Source organism: Carlito syrichta, unplaced genomic scaffold, assembly GCF_000164805.1.
Source record: "Carlito syrichta isolate Samal-C Ts95f unplaced genomic scaffold, Tarsius_syrichta-2.0.1 Scaffold304822, whole genome shotgun sequence".
Classification (NCBI taxonomy): domain Eukaryota; kingdom Metazoa; phylum Chordata; class Mammalia; order Primates; family Tarsiidae; genus Carlito; species Carlito syrichta.
The window spans coordinates 22,006-34,659 of record NW_007248918.1 but is presented as its reverse complement, the minus strand read 5'-3'; the positions used below and the strand labels follow the sequence as shown (position 1 = coordinate 34,659).

The window sequence follows — 12,654 nt, the reverse complement described above, 5'->3', positions numbered from 1 at the left end:
ATAACCCACAAAAAGGCAAAGGTCTGCATATTAACATAAAAGTATGACTGCCTGCTAAAATAAATGATTGAAAAGGATCCAGAACCTCTTCACATAATAGATGAACTATCTAGAACACGATAAAAAACCTATCTAATAAAGAACAAAAAAATCACTTGAATGAAAATTCAATTAACACCAATACTGAATGAGTGAAATGTCAGAATTATCAAAAAAGGATTTTTTTTTTGCTTTAGAATTTTTTTATCAATATTTTTTATTATGATATTGTGGGGTACAGTTAAGGGTTAGGTACACAAATACGTTTCATTCAGGCACCCTGTTGATAAGAGGTGTTTCCCGTTCCCAGACAGATATTTGCTACTGTTAATTCCATCTCCCTCCCCCCAAAAAAGGATTTTGAAGCAAACATAAAAATTAGTTAAAATACCTCATACATATGCACAATTATTATTCACCAGTAAAAATTGAATAAATTTAAATTAAAATGATCTTAAAACAAATAGAAATTTTTAGACATTATGGAGAAATTATAAAGGAAAGAATCAAGTGAAAAAAATGAACTGAAAATATCACAGAATTTAATAAAAACTTGCTGAATGGGTCTCAATAGTGGAATTAAAGTGACAGATGAGAGGAAAAAAGTAATATCAGAGAAAAGAAGAGGGAGAGGGAAAGAAGGAAGAATAAAAGAAAAGAAGGAAGAAAAGGAAGGAAGGAAGGAAGGAAATCTTCAACAATATTAACAAACCAAATGCAGCAAAATATAAACTAAGTATGCACCAAGTAAGATATATTTATACCAGCTATATCAGATTTTATATATATTTATCCCAGATATATCAGGTCTGGTTTATCCACCAAATTATTACTTAATAATTAATCATAAATGATTAATTAAATCATTAATTCACCAAATCAACTGATGCAAAAAGAAAAATGTATATGATCATATTGTTGATGTAGAAAAAACATATTTGACAAAATGAAACACCCACTCATGATAGAAATTATTTGCAAACTCTCAGTAGAGAAAAATCTTCTTAACATGATAAACAACTACAAAACAGCAACAAACACACATAAAAACTGAAGACAACGTTATACTTAAGTGAGGAAAAGGGCACATTTTGCCTAAGATAGGGAGGACAAGGTGTGTCCACTGTCATAATGCTATTCAGATCTTATTCAACAAGTTGCTGAAATTCTAGCCAGTTTAATAAGGTCAGAAAACGACAAGAAATGCATAGAAATGGAAAAACAAGTGAAACTATGTCTATTTGCAGAATATATGATTGTCTACATAGAAAATCTCAAGGAATTAAAACAAACATAAAAATTAACTACATTTGCATTTTCTAATAATAAATACGTAGAAGCCAAAATTAAAAGTGCAATACTATTAGCAAATGAAATAAGCATATATAAACTTAAAATGGCTACTCAGCCTGATGCTGACAATTATAAGATGGTATTAAAAGAAAAAAGCAACGTTAACAGAAGAACATATTGTGAAGAGGATAAATAGATGGTAAATAAGCATAATATTGTTTGATATCATTATTCTTCAAGGAAATACATATTTAAAACTCAGATATCATTCCACATCTGTCAGAATGGCTAACACAAAATGGCAACTCCAAATTCTAGTGAGCATGAAAAGAATTAGGATCTCAAATACATTGCTTGTGAGAATGTAAAACATTGCAGCCACTTTGAAAAGCAGTTTGCAGTTTGTTATAAAACTGTATGTGCCGTTACCATATGACCCAATAATAACACACTTGGGCATTTATCTGAGAGAAATTAAAACATGTTTACACAAAAGCCAGTACAGGAATGAGCATAGCAACTTCATTTGGCAGAAACTGGAATCAGCACAAACGTCCTTCAATAGGCGAATACTTATTGTGACTTATATGTACCATGGCATACTGACACATCAATAAAAATGCATGAATTATTGATTCATACAGTTTGGATAAATTTCTGGTAAATTATAGTGATTGATAAAATTGTTGCCCAAAACTTACATAATGTGTGATTCTATTTATATAATATTTTTCCAAAAAAGAAAATTAGAAAAGGATGACAGGTTAGTAAGTGCCAGTGGTAGGAATGAGGGATGATTATGGGGTGACTATAAAAGAACAATAAGAGGAATCTTTGTGTTGTTGGAACTAGTCATATTATGAGACTGTGGTGGTAGATACACAAACTGAGACGGGAGACAAAATGCCATAGAACTTTGTACACTCTCATGTGTGTGTGCACGTGCATTCACACACACACACACACACACACACACACACACACACACACACACACACACACACTGGGAAAATATGGACAAAAAACCCAGATGAATTATGTCAATTTCAATATTTTTATTCTTATGCTATTTTTCTGCAAATTATTATCATTGGAAGAAACTGAACAAGTATGCAAGAGATCCCTGAATCTTTTTTTTTTTTTTTGAGTTGGAGTCTCACTCTGTCACTCAGACTGGAGTGCAGCGGCCACGACGATCCTTCCGCCTCATCCTTCCAAGTAGCTGGAAATACAGGCGTGCGCTACCACGTCCGGCTAATTTTTGATTTATTGTAGAGATGAGGTCTCGCCAAGTTGCCCAGGCGGGTCTCGAACCCGTGGGCTCAGGCAATCCACTCACCTCGGCCTCCCAAAGCACTGGGATTACAGGCTGAGCCACCGAGCCCGACCGGATCCCTGATTCTTACAACTGCACGTGAATCTATAATTATCTCAGTAGAAATCCAAAAAAATGATGAAAATATTATACTAACTTTGAAAATTGATCACATTGTTCTAATTAGAATCATTTCCATTAATGTTTGGGACAAAAGCAAATACCGACTCCTTAAATGGACATGTAATATGGTGAAAAATTCAGGACTCCTCCTTTTTCTTCAATGGCCTGCTTGAATGCATACATTGGAATTCTAGGTACTATGGTAACGTTTTTGTGATTATTTGAAATTATTTCAAAATAAAAAGTATTGATTTCCAGAATCAAGCTTTGTAAATGATGGCTGACTCAATATTGACCAGCCAGAGACTATTGACATAAAGTGTTCTCAGGTATTCTATTGGACATATAAGACTTACTAAAAAGAAAGCAGTCAAATGGATATTTTACCTTTGACTCCCACCAGGACTGGGCTAATATGCACTTACTTCATTCAAACTTATGCCATGATACAGAAACATTTAGTACCTACCAAATTGGAGTTTCACCTATTTAAAAATATATGCCAGGACAATCACAGCATACATCTCAAAGAAAACTTTTTCTCAAAGATTTTTGTGTATGAGTAAATTCCAACATTGAGATTTTGAAACTCTAATTTCTAAATTTCAATAGTATGGATGGGTCTAAAATATGACACATTTGATTGAAAGCTCCTTAGGCAACTCAGAAGTGAGGAGAATTTGGAAATAGTAAGAAGGTGATCCCTGTCTTTATGTGGACTGTCAGTCTCTGAAGGAATTTGGCAATAATTGCATTTATCACATCTTCACTTTCTCAAATAAACAGGTTTGTTTCTAGTAATGAATTTAAATATACCTATTTTCTAGACTTTTAAAAATGCCTGTCATTTCTTCTTACAGTCCTGTATCTGCCCATGGAATACTTTTTTAATCCAGAGCACCTCCGTTTAATATTTCCTGTAAGCCGGGCTCGGTGGCTCAGCCTGTAATCCCGCGCCTTTGGGAGGCTGAGGTGAGTGGATTGCCTGAGCCCGCAGGTTCGAGACCCGCCTGGGCAACTTGGCGAGACCTCATCTCTACTATAAATCAAAAAATCAGCCAGGTATGGTAGCACGTGCCTGTAGTTCCAGCTACTTGGAAGGCTGAGGGGGAGGATCGCCAGAGCCCAGCAGGTCGAGGCTGCGGTGGCCGGCAGCGGCCGCTGCACTCCGGTCTGGGCGACAGGGTGAGACTCCAACTCAAAAAAAAAAAAAGTGGTCACCTTAGTCCAATCAGTTACAGTTAGGCAAAGCCAAGCTCGGTGGCTAAGCCTGTAATCCCGCGCCTTTGGGAGGCTGAGGTGAGTGGATTGCCTGAGCCCGCGGGTTCGAGACCCGCCTGGACAACTTGGCGAGCCCTCATCTCTACGATAAATCAAAAAAATCAGCCGGGCGTGGTAGCGTGTGCCTGTAATTCCGGCTACTCGGAAGGCTGAGGCGGAAGGATCGCCGGAGCCCAGCAGGTCGAGGTTGCGGTGGCCGGGAGCAGCCACTGCACTCCAGTCTGGGCGACAGAGTGAGACTCCAACTCAAAAAAAAAAAAAATTTCTGTAGTACAGTACTGTTAGCACAAAATGATCTCAACCGTTGTCTATTTGGCATTGCTTTCTTTCTGTTATTTTAAGTTTAGTTTTTAAAAGTTATAATAGTTTTTGACATGGTATAATACAATAGTATTTACAAATTTTGTTTGTTAACTTTGAGAAATTCTGACATTTGTGACACTTGGAGAATCATTACTACCACAACCAGTGGATGAATGAGTAAAAAAATGTGGTTTATATACACAGTGGAAACTATTCAGCCATATAAAAAGAACAAACTCCTATTTGCAACAACTTGGTTGAACCCAAAGAAGGTTACGTTGAGTGAAATCAGTCAGGCACAGAAATACAAATACTGCATGTTCTTACTCATCTGTAGAATATAAGAAAATATTGACCTCATAAAGCTAGAGTGTAGAATGTGGTTACCAGGGTCTGGAAAGTTTGCTGGGAGGAATTGGGATAATATTGGTCAAAATTTCATTTAGATAAGGGAAATAAATTCAAGAGATCTATTGTGTAACATGGTGACTATGATTCATAACACTATATTGTATTCTTGAATAATGCTAAGAGAGTGGATACTGTGTTCTCACAACAAAAAATAACTGTGATGCAATGCATGTTAATTGGCTACATTTAGCCATTCCATAATGCATTTATATTTCAACACCTTGTTGAGTATAATAAATACATACAATTTTATCTGTCAATTAAAAAATAAACATGCTGTTCATATCATCACAAACAAATGTATTCTGGTTTTCCTTTGTAATATTTTCCTCCTGTCCATAACTAATCTATCCCCAAGTCAGTCATCTGTTTCCTGTTACTATGTATTAGTTTAAATATTCTATAATTTATATGAAAGAAATCACATAGTACACATAATACTTATAACTTTAGGAATAAGTGCTTTATGAATATGTAATCACATACATGAAGTTCACCCTTTTAAGAAGTAAGATTCAGTAAGTTTTAACATATTCACAGAAATGTGAAACCTTTAAACTATTAAATTTTGTATTTTCATCACCTCAAGAAGAAACCCTATACCCATTGCCAGGCATTCATTCATGTTCCATCCCCAAAGCTGATGGCAAACACTAATCTATATTGTCTTTGTTGATTTTCCTGTCCTGGACATTTTATACAAATGAAATCAACAACATGTGGCTTCAGTGTCTGGTTTGCATATTGTTTTCAAGACCCATTCATGTTGTAGCATGTACTAGTATTTCATTTCTTTTTATGCCCAATAATATCCCATTGTATGGATGTAATGCACTTTGTTTAACCATTCATTAGTTGATAGACATCTTAATTGTTTCTTCTTTTGGGCTATTATGAATACTACTACTATGAACATTTTTTGTAGACACTTTAAAATCTGTTTTAAGTTTTCTTTGGTATGCAACTCAGAGTGAAAATGCTGTGCCATATGATAACTCTATGAATAACATTTCGAGGAATAATCAACTGTTTTTCATAGCAGATGAGCCAATTTTGCAATCCTATCACCAATGTTTGAGGATTGCAGTTCTCTAATCCTCAACAATATTTGTTCTTTCCTGTATTTTTAAAGTCATCTTAGTGTTTGTGAAATGCTATTTCATATGGTTTTGCTTTGCAGTCGATTAAAGACTAATTATATTCGGCATCTTTCTTTGTGTGTCTGGGCAATTTGTGAGTCTTCTTTAGAGAAATTTCTGTTAAAGTTATTTTCTCATTTTAATTGCATTATTGCATTCTTTGTTTTTTTAATTATTGAGTTATAAAGGTCCTTTATATATGCTGGATACAAATTTCTTATCAAATACTTGATATACAAACATATTGTCTCATGTGAGCTGTATTTTTTACAGCTCTTTGTTATTTTTATTGCTTAATTACTTTCATTAGGATATATTTGACAAAAATTGTATATATTTATGGCATGCAACATGAAGCATTCATATATTTATAAGTTGTAAAATGATCAAATTAAGCTAATTAACACCCATTGCCTCACACATTTCTCATTTTCTGTTATAAGAACATTTAAGATCTACTTTATTATCAATTTTCAATATATAATACATTATTACATATGTTATTAAATATACACACATGCTGCACAATAGATATCCAAAAGTTATTCATACTTTCTAACTCAAAGTTTAAACCCTTTGGTCAACATCTCCCATCGCCCCATCTTTATCCTCAGCTCCTGGCAGAAACTGTTCTACTGTCTGCCGCTTTGTGTTCAACTATTTTAGATTTCACATATAAGCGAGATGATACAGAGTTTGTCTTTCTGTGCCTGGCTTATCTCACTTAATACAATGTCCTCTGAGTTTATTTATGCTGTATCAAATGACAGAACGTTATTCTTTTTAATGACTGAATAGTATTTCATTGTGTATATATAACATATTTTCTTTACCATATTCATTCATTCATAGATGGACACAGGTTAATTCCATATATTGGCTGTTGTGCAAATACTGCAATAAAATGGGAATGCAGATATATCTTTGACATAATTTAAATTTCTTCACTATATATACTTAATAAGCAGATTATTTTTAATATTTTGAGGATATTACATACTTTTTTCATAATGGCTATACTAATTTACACTTACATGGTTGAATTTTTAAAATGTTAATAGTGTCCTTTGATGTATAAAAGTTTTAAATTTAAAAATTCAATTGATTTTATTAAAAAGATAAAATAAGAAAAGTTACAATTTTAATAATATTCAGTAGAAGAGACACAGAATATGCAATTTTCAAACATCAGTTGGGGAAAGGATTTTTTTAAAGGGAGCTAAATTAATTTTTTTAAGTATAAAAAAAGGGAAAGTAACAGAGAATATAAAATTAGAAAGTGAAAAAATAATAATGATCAAAAAGAAGAGCTATGTTCTAAATTATTAGAAATCTGATGCGTAATAACTCTTCTTAAGCATAAATCCTAGATAAATTAACTAAAAATGTTCACAGAAATATATACAAGAATGTGAAGAATATTTCTTTATTAAAATAAGATTAATGATCTATTAAAAGATGAATGCATAAATGAAATGAATGTTATAAAACAAAACAAAAGCACTATAGTCTATATAAATTAAAAACAAATGATCACACATAAGTACTGCGATTGACTGCAAAACTAAAAGTTTGTACTGTGATTTCAGAGAAACACATGCTAGAATTTGTCCCTAGAAAAATAGGAGAGAAACCTGTCAGGGAAGTATTAAAGGTGATTTTGACTCTAATGCTGTGTGTATTTAATTAAAGCATTATCTTTGAGATAAGTGCAATATAATAGGTTATGAATTTGAGGTTGTAGGAACAAGGGCATTTGTTATATTTTTGTTTTAGTTTATTTTTCAAAATAACCTGAAGAAAAGAAAATGAACGCAATTTTTAAAAGTGTTGTGACAAGTTTGATAATATAAAATGTCATTAATTGCTTGGTCTTTGAAATAAATAAGTTGAAAGCCTTTAGTCTCATGTGAAATGTGGCTATGTAGAGCTTGGTCTGACAGTCTACATTATGGTCTGTGGCAGAATAAGAGGTAGATCATGGATATGAAAGAAAGGCTGTAGATTTTAGAATGAAGTGTTTTAGGGTCAAAGTCAATCGAGAAAACAAAACTGGATAAGAAGAAAGGCAAAGGCCAACATATATCAATAAATAGAAATACTATAAGTAACTAGATTACAATAAGACTACCTATATGCTTATGCTATGGGCATGAAGGCAGAGAGGCAATCAGATAAGCTATGTTGGTATTAGTGAGAAATTGTCTTGAAATTGTGTGCTTGATTCAGCTATTGTGTTGTCTAATGCATTTGGCTAATGATTCCACTTAAAGCTGCAGATTTGGGGCAACCCCCTCAGGTCCCCTCACACTGTGTGTGCTTTTCTGTCTTTTTAATAAATCCTGCTTTCTAAAAAAAAGCTGCATAATTGGCAATTATTGTTTTGAACTTGCGAACTTGACTTTATAAAAGTCCAACAGAATGCAAACTCCACGGAACCAGGCATTAAGTGAATGTAAACTAAAGAAATAATCAAATGCATGTATGTATCAATAAATAATTATGAGAGAAAGAAAAATAAAAGAAATTAAGAGGAAAAGTTTAAAATTAAGTAAGGAAAAAGAAAACATGGAAAGAAAGAGTAAAGGGATAAATGAAATAGTTTATGAGATCAAATTTCCAGTGGCAGGTTTCGTTAATGACAGATCACACAAGATTCCATGTGTGTATTCCTTCTCCAGAAAAGAAGCAGCCTTCTGTTATCAAGGGCTATGCAAGAGGTTAGACAGGGAGAAGTCACACAACTCTCTCCCAGGATATCCCTTCAGGCATAGCTCATTATTCTCTAAATTTGAGATACAATCAGATTTCCAACGATCTTAAATTCCATCCATCAGCAGCCAGGAATAAAGCAGTTTGTATTGGAAATTGACAGCAATAAGGTAAGGACAAGGAGTTTTTTTCTTAAGGCAAGAATATGTGAGTCCTGAGTCTTCCTAGAAGAATCAAAATCCTTAGTAAAAGAGTATAGTAAACAGGCTCATTTTTTGGTAAACACATGGAGCACTTACTCTCGTATCTGTTTTGTTTTCACGCAATAAATGATGGGGTTGAGAGAAGGTGCGATAACCAAATAAAGATTGGCAATAAGAATGTGGATAAAGTGTGGTATGTTGTGTCCAAACCGGTGAGTAAGGAAAGAAAAGACAGAGGATGTATAGAAAGCACAGATTACTGCAACATGAGAACCACACGTGCTTAGAGCTTTCAAGCAAGCATCCTGTGATGGGAGGCTAAAAACAGCATGGAGAATATAAATATATGAGATGCCAATAAGGACCAGGTTCAGGACAAAGAAAGAAACTACAAAAAGTCCATAGATAGCATTGATACGGATGTTTCCACAGGAAATTTTGCAATGCCCATGTGCTTACAGTAGGAATGGGCTATTATATAAGCCTGACAAAATGGTCAGCAGTAGATAAGATAGGTCATAGGAAGTGTAAGCAAAACTGGACAAATTACAATGCACGCACTAATGCCTGCCAGGACCTGGGATGTCAAAATAGTTGTGGAGTGGAGTGGAGTGGAGCACAGATGGCCACATAATGGTCAAAGGCCATGGCCAGGAACACCTCAGCCTCCCTGCCAGTAAAAGCATGGATCAGAAACATCTGGGCCACACAAGCTCCAAAGTTAATCTCATGAGCATCAAAACAGAAGATACCCAGCATATGGGGCACAGAGGTTGTGGAAAGAGTCAAATCAATTGTTGAAAGGATGGCCAGGAAGTAGAACATGGGCTCCCGGAGGGTATGCTCTGCCTTGATGGCTAGCAGAATGGTGGCATTGCCCAACAAGCCACAAGATAAACAGAGAAGAAAGGCAGGGAGATCCAGACATGGATGTCTTCCAGACCTGGGATTCCAACTGGGAAAAATGTGGCTGGGTGAAAAAAACTCCTATTGTAATAAAACATCCTTCCAAATGACTGTAGCCACTCCTAAAAGAGGGAATAAGGGAGAGAAGAACAAAGTTGAGTAAGAGTTTGGAATGAAAATTACTAGATGATTGGTTCATTCATTATACGTAAAGGAAAAAAAATAAAAAGATTTGCTATTTGCTTGATCCTGTTGATTTATTGTGTAATCTAAATGAAATAATAGATTTGAATAGATCCATCTAAAAAATTGAATCTTTATATAATTATAATATAATGTAAACTCTGTGCATTAAAAACTTTAGAATTCCATGACATAGAATTTGACATTAAGAATGGAATAATTTGGTATGCCTCATATCCTTTGTGATTCCCGAATTGAAGAGGGATACATGAAAAGTTAAGGTTGCACACAAGGGAAATGCAAACATAATCCAAAAAGAGACAGACAGTTTAGAAAGTAAAGTAACAGGCTCAGAGATACAATGCATATCTACAATTGGAAATTGCTAAAGTTCTTCTAATGATTCATTATTCATTTTTTGATATAGTGAAATTGTTAGAATCAAGCCTAATATTCTATCAAAAAGTGAGAAGCAGACATTAGAGATATAAATATAACAAACAAAAGCACAGTGACTCTGGGATCCCTGATCAGGAGCAAACACAGGCTAGGTAATGCACCTCCCTCACACAAGAAAGATCTTAGAGGAAAAAAAAAGCATGGACACTTATACTGATGAAAATTATTTTCCCAAGACCAATCTATTTCCTGGCAGTTCATTTTGAAGTATTATGGTGGTGGCATATTCTAATGGTATTTAAAAGTTCTATTCTTTCTTCATTCTATGTCAATTCTTCTGAGAATGCTGTCTTTACCTCTGCTACAAAACTAGCACATTAGTGCTAATAATAGTAATAAAATGAAACTATAACAAATAGAACTTCTGTGGGTCTCCCGCTTGTAGCAGAGACTCCTGTTATATCATTTATATACTTCCATATTTCTGCCAGTATATCAAGTTGGGAAATATATCAAGGAAAAATAAAACAGAAATATCATATCCATTCAAAGGAGAGAGAGAAAGACAGAGAAGGGAAACGAAATGGGAGCGACAAAAGAGACAAGCTGTATTTGCCATGGTTTCCTGTGTGTGTGTGCGCGCGCGCGCGCACTGATATGTCCAGGTAGAGGATGTTGCCCAGTGACAGGATTTTGGCCAAGAAGAAGCCCTCTGGACATCCTGCTGCCCATCCTGTGGTCACCTCTGGAAGCACAGTCTCAGTAATATGCCACTGCTCACCTCAGACTTAAATAGTTCTACAAAAGTCTATGTTGTTTCATACAAACTGCAAGAAAGGCAGGAATATATTTTATCAAGAAACGACTTTGTAGTGCATATTTAAATTCCTTTGCTTGTCTAAATGTGTTTCGGATTATTCAGTCTCCATTTAAGATTAGCAAAAGACTTTTATCCTTCTGTCAAATTCAAAAACTGCCCTACCTGAGGAATAGTCATTGCAGCATCCTAAGCCACCTTTGATCGTTCCTCATTCATTTGAATGTGATACAGTCCTAAGTCATGAGAAAATTATCCTGTTTTATTCCTCTACAGAAATAGACTCAAGAAGAATATCATGTATCACAGCTCTATGTCCTTGTCAGTGTTACACAGTCCAAGGAGAGTAGTTTTATATCAAGGCTCTAGCTGCCTTGAGAAAACTGAGTTAATTTGATCTTCTTCTATAATTGGCCCCATGGGATTGAATCCTCTAAGACTGCAGACAAAACATTTAGGCTATTATTTGGGAGAATAACAGCCCAAGAAAAGTGATGTGGATAGAAATCTGAATATAGAAATGCGCAGAGGTGGTGGCAAAACACCCAAGTATTATCAATTATATAGGGCATACAAACAGATACATTTTATGCCCCTCTAAGTAAAATATTACAGTCAAATTCAATGGATTATTGTTTTTTAGAATAAAAATTGAAGTTGATCCATATTAAATTCCTAAGTTAACACATAATACCTTGGCATTGTGCACTTTATTTTCAGGTTTATCTTTCCTATTACTTTTCATTGACTATGGGTTCTAGGTTCATTGAATTTTTAACCTATGGATTTATGGATTCAGATCGATGAACCTTTTGTCACACTGTTCTCTGTACAAGATTTTTTCTCTATATTTGCTCCTTTGCCAATTTTTTCATATCTATATTACAAAGCCCATAGATATAAGTAGTGAAAATCTAATCATGGAGTTGCTTGCTTCAAAGTAAATAGTGAATTTCTCATGTACTAACTGTGTCATCTTGAGGGGTTTCTAATAATCTCCATGTCTCTGTCTCGTCACCTGAAAAGTCAAGGGCTCTAACAGTTCCCCCAAATTGTGATATTACTTATGAATAATTTATGTTGTAAATGTAATACACTTAAATACAATGCTTGGCACACTTAAATGGTTAATAAAAATAGTTTTGTTTTTTTTTTTTGAGTTGGAACGCCACTCTGTCGCCCAGACTGGAGTGCAGTGGCATGCTCCTGGCCACCGCAGCCTCGACCTGCTGGGCTCTGGCGATCCTTCTGCCTCAGCCTTCAAGTAGCCGGAACTACAGGTGCGTGCTACCATGTCCGGCTAATTTTTTGATTTATTGTAGAGATGAGGTCTTGCCAAGTTGCCTGGGCAGGTCCCGAACCCGCAGGCTCAGGCAATTCACTCACTTTGGCCTCCCAAAGCGCGGGATTACAGGCTGAGCCACTGAACATGGCTAAACATAGTTTTTATTATTATAAAATTCAGTTTACAACACCCCCCTCATAAATCTTGCACCCATACAAACTATACTGTGAAATCTCTCACACCAC

At 34.9% G+C, this 12,654-nt stretch overlaps 1 pseudogene; it reads right to left on the bottom strand.

Annotated features, from left to right (window-relative positions):
* Window positions 1-8,884: 8,884 nt before the first annotated feature.
* LOC103263308 lies at window positions 8,885-9,823 on the bottom strand (annotated as a pseudogene).
* Between the last annotated feature and the right edge of the window lie 2,831 nt (window positions 9,824-12,654).